The following is an 18150-nucleotide window of genomic DNA, read 5'->3' as shown; positions in this document are numbered from 1 at the left end:
GATACCGATTATCTTTTTTTTTTTTTTTGGGGGGTTTATTTATTAGTCATATTGATAATCGTTTGTCTTTGCTCTTTAAACAGGTGTTTGGTATTTTGGCTTTGTTTAACATAGTCACAGGGATTCAGAGTTGAAACGAAAGGATATCATCAGTCGATACTAGCATTTTGGTTTTCTCTAAACCTTTTAAGGGCTATTCTGTCTAATTGTTGGTATACTTATTTTCCACAGTTGAAACGTTGGCCCACTAAAGAACTTAAGTAGCAGTATTAAGCTTTAACATATTTAATTATTATATATTTCAAAGCAAAACATTCTAAATCTAAAAATATCATATAAGTGTATTTGAGAAAAGTTCAGATCTTAGTTTGATGTGCTGTTCTGTTGACAATGGTCCATTTGTTATAAAGGCTTGTACTTACTTACATCATGACCAAATTGTTTGAGTGTTTTACTGTGATTATGTTGAACCATGAGAGTACATTTTCTCTATCTTTGCTAAGACATTGAGTCCACTTGATATATTGGAATACCAGTTAAAAGAGTATATTTCAACGTGTCCATATGGAAACCAATATATGGTATTATGTTGTGTACCTTCACTGACTTACATGTTTAAAACAAATGTTTGACAAACTGGTAATGAATGTTTCTACCTTATTCTTTGTATGGTCAGGACTGACCTGTTTAGAGATGTTTATATTTTCATAAATGTTGTAACCTACATTTTGTTACAGAGTTGTTTAACTGGGATTATTCTAACAGGGGGGGGGGGGGGTGGAGAGAAAAAAAAATGAACTTGTGTCTGAAGCAATATGAAATAGTGTGTATGGAAAAATTTTATGTAATAAAACGGTACACTTTTTGCCTCCAGAACTTTGTCGTGCTCGTCGTTACAGCAGTCTGAAGTCGTTACAGCAGTCTGAAGTCGTTACAGCAGTCTGAAGTCGTTACAGCAGTCTGAAGTCGTTGCAGCAGTCTGAAGTCGTTACAGCAGTCTGAAGTAGTTACTGGTCAGCTGGTCCAGGACTGGGCAACTTTGATGGGGGGCACGCAATAACTGTGTACCCACATCCAACTGGGCAACTTTGATGAGGGGGTGGGGTCACACAATAACTGTGTACCCACTGTCCATTCTTACACATCCAGTCAGAAGCGGCCCTAGCCTTTTGGGGACCATAAGCCCCCCAGATCAGAGGTAGTAGGGATGACCAGGGATGTTCTCTGTTTAGTGAGTCCACCAGATCAGAGGCAGTAGGGATGACCAGGGATGTTCTCTGTTTAGTGAGTCCACCAGATCAGAGGCAGTAGGGATGACCAGGGATGTTCTCTGTTTAGTGAGTCCACTAGATCAGAGGCAGTAGGGATGACCAGGGATGTTCTCTGTTTAGTGAGTCCACTAGATCAGAGGCAGTAGGGATGACCAGAGATGTTCTCTGTTTAGTGAGTCCACCAGATCAGAGGCAGTTGGGAAGACCAGGGATGTTCTCTGTTTAGTGAGTCCACCAGATCAGAGGCATTAGGGATGACCAGGGATGTTCTCTGTTTAGTGAGTCCACCAGATCAGAGGCAGTAGGGATGACCATGGAATTTCTCTTGATAAGTGTGAAAATTAAACCATTTTCATTCCTGCTATGCATTCAATATATAAAGAGTACTTTTTGGGTGTCAGGGAAATAGTATAGAGTAAAAAGTTATTCATTTTCTTTAGAAATGTAGTGAATTAAAAGTTATCAAAAATATAAAAAGTAAAGTGAAGATACCCCCCAAAAAACGTCTTAAGTAGTACTTTCAAGTATTTTTACTTAAGTACTTTACATCACTGCTAATTACAGAGTTTGTTAACCAGGGAGACTAACCTGTCCTAACAGCAGGCTATACACTGTGTGGCATTAGCTGCATTTACTCAGCCCAAAATAACTGTCTTATTGTGTTGTTGTATTGACACTTGAGCATAAGGGCCTCCTTCTCTCATCCCTCTCTTTTTCCATCTTTAATTATAAAACCTGTGATTAGAAGGGTTGGAGGGACACCATCACCACCCTCATCTCTCTCTCTCTCCCTCGCTCTCTGTCCCTCCCTGTCTCTCCCTGTCTCTCTCTCTTTCTCTCTCTCTCTATCGCTCTCCCTCTCTCTCCCTCTCTCTCTCTCTCCCTCTCTCTATCCCTCTTTCCCTCTCTCTCACTCCCTTTCTATCTCTTCTCTCCCTCTCTCAAGAGTACTAGAAGATTAAACCACCCAAGACTACACACATTAATCTTGCAGTGGGCTAAAGTTTTAATGAAAGCTCTGCCCTCACCTAGATAGCAGCCTTGCTGTTGTGAAAAACAATCCCCTACATCCTTGTTTAGATACAAGCAATTGGAACCAGTCTGATTGCTTTCCATGTTGAGTGTTCACAACCAACCGCACACCTGCCCTTATTTGTGTACGTTGAAGGCTTTGTCAGGAGGAGCCTGGAATGTTGACAAAGGATTCTGGAACTCTCAAAACAATACGAGCTGATCCTCTCAAAAGGAGGGGTTTCATTCGTATTCTAGGAGGTGAGGTACAAGTTGTCAGTTAAGCAAGTATCAGGTCAAAGAGAGGCCTAATAACATAATAGCGACCACAAGTGAAGGGCCCAGACATTTTGGAATGTCAGAAGTCCCATCTTGGCAGTGTTGTTGTATTTTCTTCCCCACAGTAAACATTTGGACAGTTACCCAATACAGACCCTGTGGGGAAAGATAACTGCTCCTTTGGCCCAATTCACTTATGAAGTGAAGCATTCTGGGGGGTAGACGTCCTGCGCTGTGTGCCTGTGATAGGTTAGGGAGATTATCGTAGGCCGTGTGTGATGCTGTCTCTGATACATCTGGAGCTCTGGGCTGCGGAGACTGAGGAGGATGGAATTGAAAAACAGTGTGAAAGGGCCCAACATACATCTGGAGCTCTGGGCTGCGGAGACTGAGGAGGATGGAATTGGAAAACAGCATGAAAAGGCCCAACATACATCTGGAGCTCTGGGCTGCGGAGACTGAGGAGGATGGAATTGGAAAACAGCATGAAAAGGCCCAACATACATCTGGAGCTCTGGGCTGCGGAGACTGAGGAGGATGGAATTGAAAAACAGTGTGAAAGGGCCCAACATACATCTGGAGCTCTGGGCTGCGGAGACTGAGGAGGATGGAATTGGAAAACAGCATGAAAAGGCCCAACATACATCTGGAGCTCTGGGCTGCGGAGACTGAGGAGGATGGAATTGGAAAACAGCATGAAAAGGCCCAACATACATCTGGAGCTCTGGGCTGCGGAGACTGAGGAGGATGGAATTGGAAAACAGCATGAAAAGGCCCAACATACATCTGGAGAAAAAGAGACGAGAGTCATAAAAAAGGAGGCCGATAGTGGAGTGTCATAGGAAGAGGATTACAGCCAATTCATTTCAAGAATATTTTCAACTATGTCATAGAGATATTGCTGTCAATCAAGCCCAATTTAAGGCTATTTACACAATAGATCAATACATACAGTAGGGCAAAAAAAGTATTTAGTCAGCCACCAATTGTGCAAGTTCTCCCACTTAAAAAGATGAGAGAGGCCTGTAATTTTGACAACTATGACAGACAAAATTAGGGGAAAAAATCCAAAAAATCACATTGTAGGATTTTTTTATGAATTTATTTGCAAATTATGGTGGAAAATAAGTATTTGGTCAATAACAAAAGTTTATCTCAATACTTTGTTATATACCCTTTGTTGGCAATGACAGAGCTCAAACGAGGTAAGATAAGGGAGTTAAGGCAATAAATAGGCCATGGTGGCGAAGTAATTACAATATAGCAATTAAACACTGGAATGGTAGGATGTGCAGAAGATGAATGTGCAAGTAGAGATACTGGGGTGCAAAGGAGCAAGATAAATACATAAATACAGTATGGGGATGAGGGAGTTGGATCGGATGTTTACAGACTGGCTATGTACAGGTGAAGTGATCTGTGAGCTGCTCTGACAGCTGGTGCTTAAAGCTAGTGAGGGAGATGTGAGTCTCCAGCTTCAGAGATTTTTTGCAGTCGGAACCGAAAGGTTGCCAGATCGAATCCCCGAGCTGACAAGGTTCAAATCTGTCGTTCTGCCCCTGAACAAGGCAGTTAACCCACTGTACCTAGGCCGTCATTTAAAATAAGAATTTGTTCTTAACTGACTTGCCTAGTTACATAAAGGTAAAATGAAACATTCTAAAGGAAAGGCGACCAAAGGAGCAGTTGGCTTTTGGGGTGACTAGAGAGATATACCTAGCAGAGACTTGTAGATGACCTGGAGCCAGTGGGTTTGGTGACGACTATGAAGAGATAAAAGCAGCATTGTTAACAAAACCAGACATTAAGATTATAGAGATAATATGTCTTTAAAAGTGCCCGATTAAATATTTTGAACATTGATAAGGATGGCTTTAGCCGAACAAAAGTACAAGACAAAGTCAATTTGAACACACAAGGATCGGTTGGAGGGAGGTGAGTTTACATTAAGGTTGCCACGGCACCATTCTAACCCGTGCATTTTCTCTCCCTCATAGTTCTCTTAGGAGATGGACCTCTACTTGTATAAATTCAATACGGAAAGAGACAAGGGACGCAGGGTTTTCCCTGACCGTGTGAACATTACTTGTTTGCTTATAGTCTTATGACCAAATATACTTCAGGTCCGAGGAACATAGATTTTTCCATAACATGCCCGATCAATTGTTTTCTGCCTCGTTCGTGAACATGACAGATATGGAGATCACAAACAATCAAAGTTAGATGAGGTAAAAGACCCGGGAGCGTCAGGGTCAGGGGTCAGGGCAGCCTGTCCAGAGGAAAAGACATGCGGCCAGCCAGCAGGTGTTGTTACCCAGGATGTGGTGTGATTTTAGATATCTTCCCCTCTCTCTATGTCTCTAGCCCGGTGACAGTTTTTGTATTGAGCCTGAGAAGGAGACACCCAAACATGACACTGCTGTGGATCAGGTAACAGAGAGAAAGAGGGGAGAGAGAGAGAGAGAGAGAGAGAGAGAGAGAGAGAGAGAGAGAGAGAGAGAGAGAGAGAGAGAGAGAGAGAGAGAGAGAGAGAGAGAGAGAGAGAGAGAGAGAGGGACAAAGAGGGAGAGAGAGAGAAATAGAGAGAGAGACAGACAGAGAGAGAGAGAGGACAAAGAGGGAGAGAGAGAGGGGGACAAAGAGAGAGAGAGAGAGAGAGAGAGAGAGAGAGAGAGAGAGAGAGAGAGAGAGAGAGAGAGAGAGAGAGAGAGAGAGAGAGAGATAGAGAGAGAGAGAGAGAGAGAGAGAGAGAGAGAGAGAGAGAGAGAGAGAAAAAAGAGGGAGAGAGAGAGAGAGAGAGGGACATCTCTGGTGTCACGAGAAGAAAATCTGACATTCAGTGTTTTTCACCACCTGTGTGGAAACACACACACACCAGTACCACCACCATCTAAACGAATCCTTAGTGGCTGTTGTTGACCCTGTTTGTCAGTACATTTAGAGGAGACTGTACCCAGTATCATTTTTTATCATACCTCCAAGATTTATGAAAATCCTACGGGTTTCTCTATTCAGATTAAACTACAATTTAGGTGTAGCAGGTGAATATTGCAAAGAGAAAGTGGATGAACACATATCACAGGTAGTCCTGAATTCAGATGTGTTTTTTTGTTTATTTATTTTAAAAATATATATATATTTTTAAAACTCCCCTTGTAGATTATCAGTAGCAACGTTTCCATCCAATAGGCGACAGATTTGCATGTAAATATTCTAAAATCTAAAGAAAATATGCGCATTTTTCCCACCAGTTGTTTCCACAGAATGGACTTGTTGGGGACTTGTTCCGGGATAAATAAATAAACAATCAGTGTGAGATGACGTAGTGCACACAAAATGTAGGCCTACTTTTTCGCGTAAATGTCCATGTACAGAATAAAAATCTAAAGGTCAATGTGTTGCCGTCGCATTTTCAACTCTGCGGATAATTTTGTCACAAAAACGGTTGCGTAGAATAGCAAGTGTGCCTCTGGTGTTGGCAGACGGCCTCTAGCCAACAGCTACCAGATACAGTGGGGGTAGACTGCTGGTAGACTAGTCTACATGATCACATAATGATGGATGAGAGCGAGAATCTTTGTGTTTGTCAAACGGCAGTCAGGCACCGATCATCATGTCGCCAGAATAAGACCATCAATATTTATTGGAAAGGAGCATCAAGATCACCGTGCACTTTCACCACCTTGTGAAGTTTATCATAATTGATTTCATCTGCAGCCTAGTAATGTGATTGGTGTCCTGAAAAAATAGTGGGAGGACCACAAACCATATCATCATAGTGGAAGGACTCCGATATGATGCGATTATATCAATATTTGCACATAAAGGCGTTTTCAACAACTCGCATAATTCATTTTACAAACACTAAAAGATTCCACCATGTCGAACGAACAAATTATCCGTCGACATATATATATGTGTGTTTCCATCACAGCTGTCGTGATTTTTGTTGCTGACGTTATGACTTTACTCCCGTTATGACTTTACTTACTGTGGATGGGAACGTGGTTCGTGACGAGAATCGTATCAAACAGTGGTACGGGTGTATTCATTACGTTTCGCAACGGAAACCGTGTACCGTTTATGAACCAAACGGAAGCAAACAGAGTAAACGTAGTAAAACAGGGAGGGACCTACCTTGCATTTGTCCAATAGAAACTCTCGTTTTTGTTGTTCAGTTTGGAGTAAACGTTTGTTTTGCAACAGAATCGGCGTAATGAATATACCCCTGGCTTGGTGACAGATGACAGGGGTGGCTGTGTCACTGTCATGTAAAAGGAAGTCATATTATATATGAATAAAATCAACCAATAAAACTTAGCACACTCTTTAAGCACCTAGCTTATGTTATGTCATATTAATTCTCAGTTTGAAAAGAGGCACTATAGCTCACGTGTTATGGATAATGTAAGGCTATTATAGTATTACTAATACTATCCAAATAGAATATTATCAAAACGTAGCCTATGTCATCCAGCCCTGATTCCACACCCTTGTTCATAAACGGAGCACCAGTTGGTTTCAGATTTAGGATTTAGAAGTTTTGTGATCCGGTTGAAGTCACATGATCGCTCATTATGGCCATGCAAACTAGGCAGCTTAAATCCAGGCCCTGCTTGGGCTAACATCAGACATTCAAATAGCCGTGCTTTTCTAGAGACATGGGACAAGGCAGTCACGGGGGACCTTTCCTTAGCAGCGACAGACGGCAACACACACTACAAAGGAGCTATCATTGTCAAATATGAACAGAAACTATGCTCTCTTTTCGGATGGTTTGAACTTTTTCCTTTCGTTGCTTTGCGGAGGTTGTGTGTTATAAATGAAAACTGAAGTTTTCCGTGAATTGTTGATACCTACGGCGAACGGGTGCCACACCTTCATTTAGCGCAACAGGTAAAGTATCTCGACCTCTCCTCTTCCCTTCTTAACGGTACATGTGAAGGTAATAAGAGAAGCCTGCCTCGTAGTAGAAGACTACACAAATACGTTATTGCACATTTACAAGTCAGATATTAACAACAACAACGGCAGAGAGTTGTAGTTATTATGACGGGCATATGGCTACTGTTTATACACATGCACAAAGTAGGTTTGCACATCTGTTGCGCTCGACTCAGTCATAGGCTTCCCATCCTAATTCCACGAGTAAATGTACATGTTTGAAAACTATTTCCATGAAAACAATTTATAAAATACACTTTGGAAAGTTGAGTTATTAAAAATAAAATTTGTTTTGTATTTTAATAAATACAGCACTAAGGCGAGAGAATACGGGATGTCACAGAATAAGAATTCCCCATGTAAATAATTAAGGCTATTGGTATAAACTAAAAAAAGTGTGTGTGTGTACAGATGTAATGTCATTATTAACTACTGTATCAAGGTTTAATACTGTCGATTACCATTCCGTTGGAGACTGAAAAGCCCGAGTAGATTCGTTTTTTTATTTACATTTTTTATTTCACCTTTATTTAACCAGGTAGGCTAGTTGAGAACAAGTTCTCATTTGCAATTGCGACCTGGCCAAGATAAAGTATAGCAATTTGACACATACAACACAGAGTTACACATGGAATAAACAAAACATACAGTCAATAATACAGTAGAACAAAAGAAAACAAAAAGTCTATATACAGTGAGTGTAAATGAGGTAAGTTAAGGAAATAAATAGGCCATGGTGGCGAAGTAATTACAGTATAGCAATTAAACACTGGAATGGTAGATCGGCAGAAGATGAATGTGCAGGTAGAGATACTGGGGTGCAAAGAAGCAAAATAAATAAATACCAGTATGGGTATGAGGTAGATAGATGGGCTGTTTACAGATAGGCCAGGTACAGGTGCAGAGATCTGTAAACTGCTCTCACAGCTGGTGCTTAAAGCTAGTGAGGGAGATGTGAGTCTCCAGCTTCAGAGATTTTTGCAATTCGTTCCAGTCATGGGCAGCAGAGAACTGGAAGGAAAGACGACCAAAGGAGGAATTGGCTTTGGGGGTGACCAGTGAGATATACCTGCTGGAGTGCGTGCTACGAGTGGGTGCTGCTATGGTGACCAGTGAGCTGAGATAAGGTGGGGCTTTACCTAGCAGAGACTTGTAGATAACCTGTAGCCAGTGGGTTTGGCAACGAGTATGAAGCGAGGGCCAACCAACGCGAGCGTACAGGTCGCAATGGTGGGTAGTGTATGTGGCTTTGGTGACAAAACGAATGGCCTTGTGATAGACTGCATCCAGAAGGGCCAGAAGTATACAGAATGGTGTCGTCTGCGTAGAGATGGATCAGAAAATCACCAGCAGCAAGAGCAACATCATTGATGTATACAGAAAAGAGAGTCGGCCCGAGAATTGAACCCTGTGGCACACCCATAGAGACTGTCAGAGGTCCAGACAACAGGCCCTCCGATTTGACACACTGAACTCTATCAGAGAAGTAGTTGGTAAACCAGGCGAGGCAATCATTTGAGAAACCAAGGCTGTCGAGTCTGCCAATAAGAATGTTGTGATTGACAGAGTCGAAAGCCTTGGCCAGGTCGATGAATACGGCTGCACAGTACTGTCTCTTATCGATGGTGGTTATGATGTCATTTAGAACCTTGATCGTGGCTGAGGTGCACCCATGACCAGCTCTGAAACCAGATTGCATAGCGGAGAAGGTACGGTGGGATTTGAAATTGTCAGTAATCTGTTTGTTAACTTGGCTTTCGAAGACCTTAGAAAGACAGGGTAGGATAGATATAAGTCTGTAGCAGTTTGGGTCTAGAGTGTCACCCCCTTTGAAGAGGGGGATGACCGCGGCAGCTTTCCAATCTTTGGGAATCTCAGATGATACGAAAGAGAGGTTGAACAGGCTAGTAATAGGGGTTGCAACAATTTCGGCAGATCATTTTAGAAAGAGAGGGTCCAGATTGTCTAGCCCGGCTGATTTGTAGGGGTCCAGATTTTGCAGCTCTTTCAGAACATCGGCTATCTGGATTTGGGTAAAGGAGAAATGGTGGGGGCTTTGGCGGGTTGCTGTGGAGGGTGCCGGGCAGTTGACCGGGGTAGGGGTTGTGGTACATGTTGTAGTACTATATGAGATCGGAATGCAGAGTTCCAAAACAGTCAATGGACAGGTATTCCTCCATGTTGTCAATGTCAGTTAATGAAGTTAATGAGCTAACAGTAATAACAGTTGACTGTATTCGCTACCTAGGGGTGGGTGGCTCTGAAAACAGTTAAAAAGCTGTTTGCTTGGCCTCTGGCAACGTTTGTACTGCGCCTGATGCCTCGTATGTAAACTTAATATCTATCAGCTGTCGCAGGTCTCATCAATTTACCAAGTGGAGCTTTTTTTGTGCATGGATCGTTCTGTAGGCTCTAGGGCTGTATTTTTCTAAGCTAACACACGACTGAGGCTTTTTTTATGCATGGATCGTTCTGTAGTCTCTAGGACTGTATTTTTCTAAGCTAACACACGACTGAGGCTGCCGTTCACATAAAACTCACCCCATAGGTGTTGTTCAAAAGACACAGACATGATGTCATTAGATATGTACCAGCAGTGTTGAACAGTGTAGGCCTCTCTCCTGACTCTCTCCTCTCTCCTGACTCTCTCCTCTCTCCTCTCTCCTGACTCTCTCCTCTCTCCTCTCTCCTGACTCTCTCTCCTCTCTCCCCTCTCTCCTCTCTCCCGACTCTCTCCTGACTCTCTCCTCTCTCCTGACTCTGTTTCCTCTCTCTCCTCTCTCCTGACTCTCTCCTCTCTCTCCTCTCTCCTGACTCTCTCCTCTCTCTCCTCTATCCTGAATCTCTCCTCTCTCTCCTCTCCCCTGAATCTCTCCTCTCTCTCCTCTCTCCTGGCTCTGTCCTCTCTCTCCTCTCTCCCGACTCTCTCCTCTCTCTCCCTCTCTCCGGACTCTGTCATCTCTCTCCTCTCTCCCGACTCTCTCCTCTCTCTCCTCTCTCCTGATTCTCTCCTCTCCCCTGACTCTCCCCTCTCTCCCCTCTCTCCTGACTCTCCCCTGACTCTCCCCTCTCTCCTGATTCTCCCCTCTCCCCTGACTCTCCCCTCTCTCCTGACTCTCCCCTCTCTCCTGATTCTCTCCTCTCCCCTGACTCTCCCCTCTCTCCCCTCTCTCCTGACTCTCCCCTGACTCTCCCCTCTCTCCTGATTCTCCCCTCTCCCCTGACTCTCCCCTCTCTCTCCCCTGACTCTCCCCTCTCTCTCCCCTGACTCTCCCCTGACTCTCTTCTGACTCTCCACTGACTCTCCCCTCTCTCCCCTCTCTCCTGACTCTCCCCTCTCTCCTGACTCTCCCCTGACTCTCCCCTCTCTCCTGACTCTCCCCTGACTCTCCCCTCTCTCCTGACTCTCCCCTGACTCTCCCCTCTCTCCTGACTCTCCCCTGACTCTCCCCTCTCTCCTGACTCTCCCCTGACTCTCCCTCTCTCCTGACTCTCCCCTCTCCCCTCTCTCCTGACTCTCCCCTGACTCTCGCCTCTCTCCTGACTCTCCCCTCTCTCCTGACTCTCCCATGACTCTCTCTCCTGACTCTCCCCTCTCTCCTGACTCTCCCCTCTCTCCTCTCTCCTGACTCTCCCCTGACTCTCCCCTCTCTCCTGACTCTCTCCTGACTCTCCCCTCTCTCCTACCTAAAAACACTGTGCACTGAATAGGTGTGTCCTACTCCTTCATGTAACCAAGTGACCAGCAGGAAGATGTCCACAAGGTCCGTTTTCAGACCAATGAACTCCAGCCCTGTTCCTGGAGAACTACCCTCCTGTAGGTTTTAACTCCAACCCTGTTCCTGGAGAGCCACTCTCCTGTAGGTTTTAACTCCAGCCCTGTTCCTGGAGAGCCATTCTCCTGTAGGTTTTAACTCCAACCCTGTTCCTGGAGAGCCACTCTCCTGTAGGTTTTAACTCCAACCCTGTTCCTGGAGAGCCACTCTCCTGTAGGTTTACCTCCAACCCTGTTCCTGGAGAGCCACTCTCCTTTGGCTCAGTACTCAGACCAACATCAGGTTTGTTGGCAATGTGGGGGTAGTGGAATTGGGTGATTAGCTGATGTGATGTAGGGGTAGTGGAATTGGGTGATTAGCTGATGTGATGTAGGGGGTAGTGGAATTGGGTGATTAGCTAATGTGATGTAGGGGTAGTGGGGTGATACGGTGATGTAAGGGTAGTGGGGTGATGTAGGGGTAGTGGGGTGATAAGGTGATGTTGGGGTAGTGGGGTGATGTAGGGGTAGTGGGGTGATAAGGTGATGTAGGGGTAGTGGGGGTAGTGGGGTGATTAGGTGATGTAGGGGTAGTGGGGTGATAAGGTGATGTAGGGGTGCAAAGGTGATGTAGGGGTAGTGGGGTGATAAGGTGATGTAGGGGTGATAAGGTGCTGTAGGGGTAGTGGGGTGATAAGGTGATGTAGGGGTGATAAGGTGATGTAGGGGTAGTGGGGTGATAAGGTGATGTAGGGTTAGTGGGGTGATAAGGTGATGTAGGGGTAGTGGGGTGATAAGGTGATGTAGGGGTAGTGGGGTGATAAGGTGATGTAGGGTTAGTGGGGTGATAAGGTGATGTAGGGGTAGTGTGGTGATGTAGGGTTAGTGGGGTGATAAGGTGATGTAGGGGTAGTGGGGTGATGTAGGGGTAGTGGGGTGATAAGGTGATGTAGGTGTAGTGGGGTGATAAGGTGATGTAGGGGTAGTGGGGTGATGAGGTGATGTAGGGGTAGTGGGGTGATAAGGTGATGTAGGGGTGATAAGGTGCTGTAGGGGTAGTGGGGTGATAAGGTGATGTAGGGGTGATAAGGTGATGTAGGGGTAGTGGGGTGATGTAGGGGTAGTGGGGTGATAAGGTGATGTAGGGGTAGTGGGGTGATGTAGGGGTAGTGGGGTGATGTAGGGTTAGTGGGGTGATAAGGTGATGTAGGGGTAGTGTGGTGATGTAGGGTTAGTGGGGTGATAAGGTGATGTAGGGGTAGTGGGGTGATGTAGGGGTAGTGGGGTGATGTAGGGTTCGTGGGGTGATAAGGTGATGTAGGGGTAGTGGGGTGATAAGGTGATGTAGGGGTAGTGGGGTGATGTAGGTGATGTAGGGGTAGTGGGGTGATAAGGTGATGTAGGGGTAGTGGGGTGATGTAGGGGTAGTGGGGTGATGTAGGGGTAGTGGGGTGATGAGGTGATGTAGGGGTAGTGGGGTGATGTAGGGGTAGTGGGGTGATAAGGTGATGTAGGGGTGTGGGGGTAATGGGGTAGTGGGGTGATAAGGTGATGTAGGGGTGCAAAGGTGATGTAGGGGTAGTGGGGTGATAAGGTGATGTAGGGGTGATAAGGTGATGTAGGGGTAGTGGGGTGATAAGGTGATGTAGGGGTAGTGGGGTGATAAGGTGATGTAGGGGTAGTGGGGTGATAAGGTGATGTAGGGTTAGTGGGGTGATAAGGTGATGTAGGGGTAGTGGGGTGATGTAGGGTTAGTGGGGTGATAAGGTGATGTAGGGGTAGTGGGGTGATGTAGGGTTCGTGGGGTGATAAGGTGATGTAGGTGTAGTGGGGTGATAAGGTGATGTAGGGGTAGTGGGGTGATGAGGTGATGTAGGGGTAGTGGGGTGATAAGGTGATGTAGGGGTGATAAGGTGCTGTAGGGGTAGTGGGGTGATAAGGTGATGTAGGGGTGATAAGGTGATGTAGGGGTAGTGGGGTGATAAGGTGATGTAGGGGTAGTGGGGTGATAAGGTGATGTAGGGGTAGTGGGGTGATAAGGTGATGTAGGGGTAGTGGGGTGATAAGGTGATGTAGGGTTAGTGGGGTGATAAGGTGATGTAGGGGTAGTGTGGTGATGTAGGGTTAGTGGGGTGATAAGGTGATGTAGGGGTAGTGGGGTGATGTAGGGGTAGTGGGGTGATGTAGGGTTCGTGGGGTGATAAGGTGATGTAGGTGTAGTGGGGTGATAAGGTGATGTAGGGGTAGTGGGGTGATGAGGTGATGTAGGGGTAGTGGGGTGATAAGGTGATGTAGGGGTAGTGGGGTGATGTAGGTGATGTAGGGGTAGTGGGGTGATAAGGTGATGTAGGGGTAGTGGGGTGATGTAGGGGTAGTGGGGTGATGTAGGGGTAGTGGGGTGATGAGGTGATGTAGGGGTAGTGGGGTGATGTAGGGGTAGTGGGGTGATGAGGTGATGTAGGGGTAGTGGGGGTAATGTAGGGGTAGTGGGGTGATAAGGTGATGTAGGGGTGCAAAGGTGATGTAGGGGTAGTGGGGTGATAAGGTGATGTAGGGGTGATAAGGTGATGTAGGGGTAGTGGGGTGATAAGGTGATGTAGGGTTAGTGGGGTGATAAGGTGATGTAGGGGTGGTGGGGTGATAAGGTGATGTAGGGGTAGTGGGGTGATAAGGTGATGTAGGGTTAGTGGGGTGATAAGGTGATGTGGGGTAAAGGGGTGATGTAGGGTTAGTGGGGTGATAAGGTGATGTAGGGGTGTGGGGTGATGTAGGGGTAGTGGGGTGATAAGGGTTGTAGGGGTGATAAGGTGATGTAGGTGTAGTGGGGTAATAAGGTGATGTAGGGGGGGTGATTTACATTGATTTAAGTCATTTAGGACGCTCTTATCCAGAGCGGGTGCATTCACCTTATGACATCCAGTAGAACAGTCACTTAGTGGGGTGATGAGGTGATGTAGGGGTAGTGGGGTGATGAGGTGATGTAGGGGTAGTGGGGTGATGTAGGGTTAGTGGGGTGATAAGGTGATGTAGGGGTAGTGGGGTGATAAGGTGATGTAGGGGTGTGGGGTGATGTAGGGGTAGTGGGGTGATGTAGGGGTAGTGGGGTGATGTAGGTGATGTAGGGGTAGTGGGGTGATAAGGTGATGTAGGGGTGATGATGTAGGGGTGTGGGGGTGATAGGGGTAGTGGGGTGATGAGGTGATGTAGGGGTAGTGGGGGGTGATGTAGGGGTAGTGGGGTGATAAGGTGATGTAGGGGGTAGTGGGGGATAATGTAGGGGTAGTGGGGTGATAAGGTGATGTAGGGGTGCAAGGTGATGTAGGGTTAGTGGGGTGATAAGGTGATGTAGGGGTGATAAGGTGATGTAGGGGTAGTGGGGTGATAAGGTGATGTAGGGTTAGTGGGGTGATAAGGTGATGTAGGGTAGTGGGGTGATAAGGTGATGTAGGGGTAGTTGGGTGATAAGGTGATGTAGGGTTAGTGGGGTGATAAGGTGATGTAGGGGTAGTGGGGTGATGTAGGGTTAGTGGGGTGATAAGGTGATGTAGGGGTAGTGGGGTGATGTAGGGGTAGTGGGGTGATGTAGGGTCGTGGGGTGATAAGGTGATGTAGGTGTAGTGGGGTAATAAGGTGATGTAGGGGTACATTTACATTACATTTAAGATGTAGGGCTCTTATCCAGAGCGTGATACAAATTGGTGCATTCACCTTATGACATCCAGTGATGTCACTTAGTGGGGTGATGAGGTGATTTAGGGGTAGTGGGGTGATAAGGTGATGTAGGGGTAGTGGGGTGATAAGGTGATGTAGGGGTAGTGGGGTGATGAGGTGATGTAGGGTAGTGGGGTGATAAGGTGATGTAGGGGTAGTGTGGTGATGTAGGGTTAGTGGGGTGATGTGATGTAGGGGTATGTGGGGGTGATGTAGGGTAGTGGGGTGATAAGGTGATGTAGGGTAGTGGGGTGATAGGTGATGTAGGGTAGTGGGGTGATGAGGTGATGTAGGGGTAGTGGGGATGTAGGGGTAGTGGGGTGATGTAGGGGTGATAAGGTGATGTAGGGGTAGTGGGGTGATAAGGTGATGTAGGGGTAGTGGGGTGATGTAGGGTGATGTCAGGGGTGAGGGATGTAGGGTGGGGTAAGGTGATGTAGGGGTAGTGGGGTGATGAGGTGATGTAGGGGTAGTGGGGTGATGTAGGTGATGTAGGGTAGTGGGGTGATAAGGTGATGTAGGGGTAGTGGGGTGATGTAGGGTTAGTGGGGTGATAAGGTGATGTAGGGGTAAGTGATGTAGGGGTGATGTAGGGGATGTGGGGTGATGTAGGGGTAGTGGGGTGATGTAGGTGATGTAGGGGTAGTGGGGTGATGAGGTGATGTAGGGGTAGTGGGGTGATGTGATGGGGGTAGTGGGGTGATAAGGTGATGTAGGGGTAGTGGGGTGATGTAGGTGATGTAGGGGTAGTGGGGTGATAAGGTGATGTAGGGGTAGTGGGGTGATGTAGGGGTAGTGGGGTGATAAGGTGATGTGGGGTGATGAGGTGATGTAGGGGTAGTGGGGTGATGTGTAGGGGTAGGGGATGTAGTGGGGTGATAAGGTGATGTAGGGGTAGTGGGGGTAATGTAGGGGTAGTGGGGTGATAAGGTGATGTAGGGGTGCAAAGGTGATGTAGGGGTAGGGGGGTGATAAGGTGATGTGGGGGTGATAAGGTGATGTAGGGGTAGTGGGGTGATAAGGTGATGTAGGGTTAGTGGGGTGATAAGGTGATGTAGGGGTAGTGGGGTGATAAGGTGATGTAGGGGTAGTGGGGTGATAAGGTGATGTAGGGTTAGTGGGGTGATAAGGTGATGTAGGGGTAGTGGGGTGATGTAGGGTTAGTGGGTTGATAAGGTGATGTAGGGGTAGTGGGGTGATGTAGGGGTAGTGGGGTGATGTAGGGTTCGTGGGGTGATAAGGTGATGTAGGTGTAGTGGGGTAATAAGGTGATGTAGGGGTACATTTACATTACATTTAAGTCATTTAGCAGACGCTCTTATCCAGAGCGACTTACAAATTGGTGCATTCACCTTATGACATCCAGTAGAACAGTCACTTAGTGGGGTGATGAGGTGATTTAGGGGTAGTGGGATAAGGTGATGTAGGGGTAGTGATGTAGGGGTAGTGGGGTGATAAGGTGATGTAGGGGCAAAGGTGATGTAGGTGATGTAGGGATGTAGGGGTGATAAGGTGATGTAGGGGTAGTGGGGTGATGGGGTGATGTAGGGGTAGTGGGGTGATAAGGTGATGTAGGGGTAGTGGGGGTAATGTAGGGGTAGTGGGGTGATAAGGTGATGTAGGGGTGCAAAGGTGATGTAGGGGTAGTGGGGTGATAAGGTGATGTAGGGGTGATAAGGTGATGTAGGGGTAGTGGGGTGATAAGGTGATGTAGGGTTAGTGGGGTGATAAGGTGATGTAGGGGTAGTGGGGTGATAAGGTGATGTAGGGGTAGTGGGGTGATAAGGTGATGTAGGGTTAGTGGGGTGATAAGGTGATGTAGGGGTAGTGGGGTGATGTAGGGTTAGTGGGGTGATAAGGTGATGTAGGGGTAGTGGGGTGATGTAGGGGTAGTGGGGTGATGTAGGGTTCGTGGGGTGATAAGGTGATGTAGGTGTAGTGGGGTAATAAGGTGATGTAGGGGTACATTTACATTACATTTAAGTCATTTAGCAGACGCTCTTATCCAGAGCGACTTACAAATTGGTGCATTCACCTTATGACATCCAGTAGAACAGTCACTTAGTGGGGTGATGAGGTGATTTAGGGGTAGTGGGGTGATAAGGTGATGTAGGGGTAGTGGGGTGATGTAGGGGTAGTGGGGTGATAAGGTGATGTAGGGGTAGTGGGGTGATAAGGTGATGTAGGGGTAGTGGGGTGATGTAGGGGTAGTGGGGTGATGAGGTGATGTAGGGGTAGTGGGGTGATAAGGTGATGTAGGGGTAGTGGGGTGATGTAGGGGTAGTGGGGTGATGAGGTGATGTAGGGGTAGTGGGGTGATGTAGGGGTAGTGGGGTGATAAGGTGATGTAGGGGTAGTGGGGGTAATGTAGGGGTAGTGGGGTGATAAGGTGATGTAGGGGTGCAAAGGTGATGTAGGGGTAGTGGGGTGATAAGGTGATGTAGGGGTGATAAGGTGATGTAGGGGTAGTGGGGTGATAAGGTGATGTAGGGTTAGTGGGGTGATAAGGTGATGTAGGGGTAGTGGGTGATAAGGTGATGTAGGGGTAGTTGGGTGATAAGGTGATGTAGGGTTAGTGGGGTGATAAGGTGATGTAGGGGTAGTGGGGTGATGTAGGGTTAGTGGGGTGATAAGGTGATGTAGGGGTAGTGGGGTGATGTAGGGGTAGTGGGGTGATGTAGGGTTCGTGGGGTGATAAGGTGATGTAGGTGTAGTGGGGTAATAAGGTGATGTAGGGGTACATTTACATTACATTTAAGTCATTTAGCAGACGCTCTTATCCAGAGCGACTTACAAATTGGTGCATTCACCTTATGACATCCAGTAGAACAGTCACTTAGTGGGGTGATGAGGTGATTTAGGGGTAGTGGGGTGATAAGGTGATGTAGGGGTAGTGGGGTGATGTAGGGGTAGTGGGGTGATGAGGTGGTGTAGGGGTAGTGGGGTGATAAGGTGATGTAGGGGTAGTGGGGTGATGTAGGGGCAGTGGGGTGATGTAGGGGTAGTGGGGTGATAAGGTGATGTAGGGGTAGTGGGTGATGTAGGGGTAGTGGGGTGATGTGGGGTAGTGGGGTGATGTAGGGGTAGTGGGGTGATAAGGTGATGTAGGGGTAGTGGGGTGATGTAGGTGATGTAGGGGTAGTGGGGTGATGGGTGATGTAGGGGTAGTGGGGTGATGTA

The 18150-nt window shown here is 46.8% G+C and overlaps 1 protein-coding gene across 2 annotated transcripts in view; it reads left to right on the top strand.

Annotated features, from left to right (window-relative positions):
• Nucleotides 1-7110: 7110 nt before the first annotated feature.
• The window catches only part of zgc:194930 (uncharacterized protein LOC557813 homolog), a 39767-nt gene continuing 28727 nt past the window's right edge, over nt 7111-18150 (top strand). For both annotated transcript variants that reach the window (XR_008062423.1, XM_052459295.1), the window contains exon 1: nt 7111-7457. The gene's annotated coding sequence lies outside the window, so the exon portion shown is untranslated. The remainder of the gene's footprint in view (nt 7458-18150) is intronic.

This window comes from Oncorhynchus keta, chromosome 13 (assembly GCF_023373465.1).
Source record: "Oncorhynchus keta strain PuntledgeMale-10-30-2019 chromosome 13, Oket_V2, whole genome shotgun sequence".
Classification (NCBI taxonomy): domain Eukaryota; kingdom Metazoa; phylum Chordata; class Actinopteri; order Salmoniformes; family Salmonidae; genus Oncorhynchus; species Oncorhynchus keta.
The sequence above is the reverse complement of the archived record's forward strand: the minus strand, read 5'-3'. Positions and strand labels throughout refer to the sequence as shown.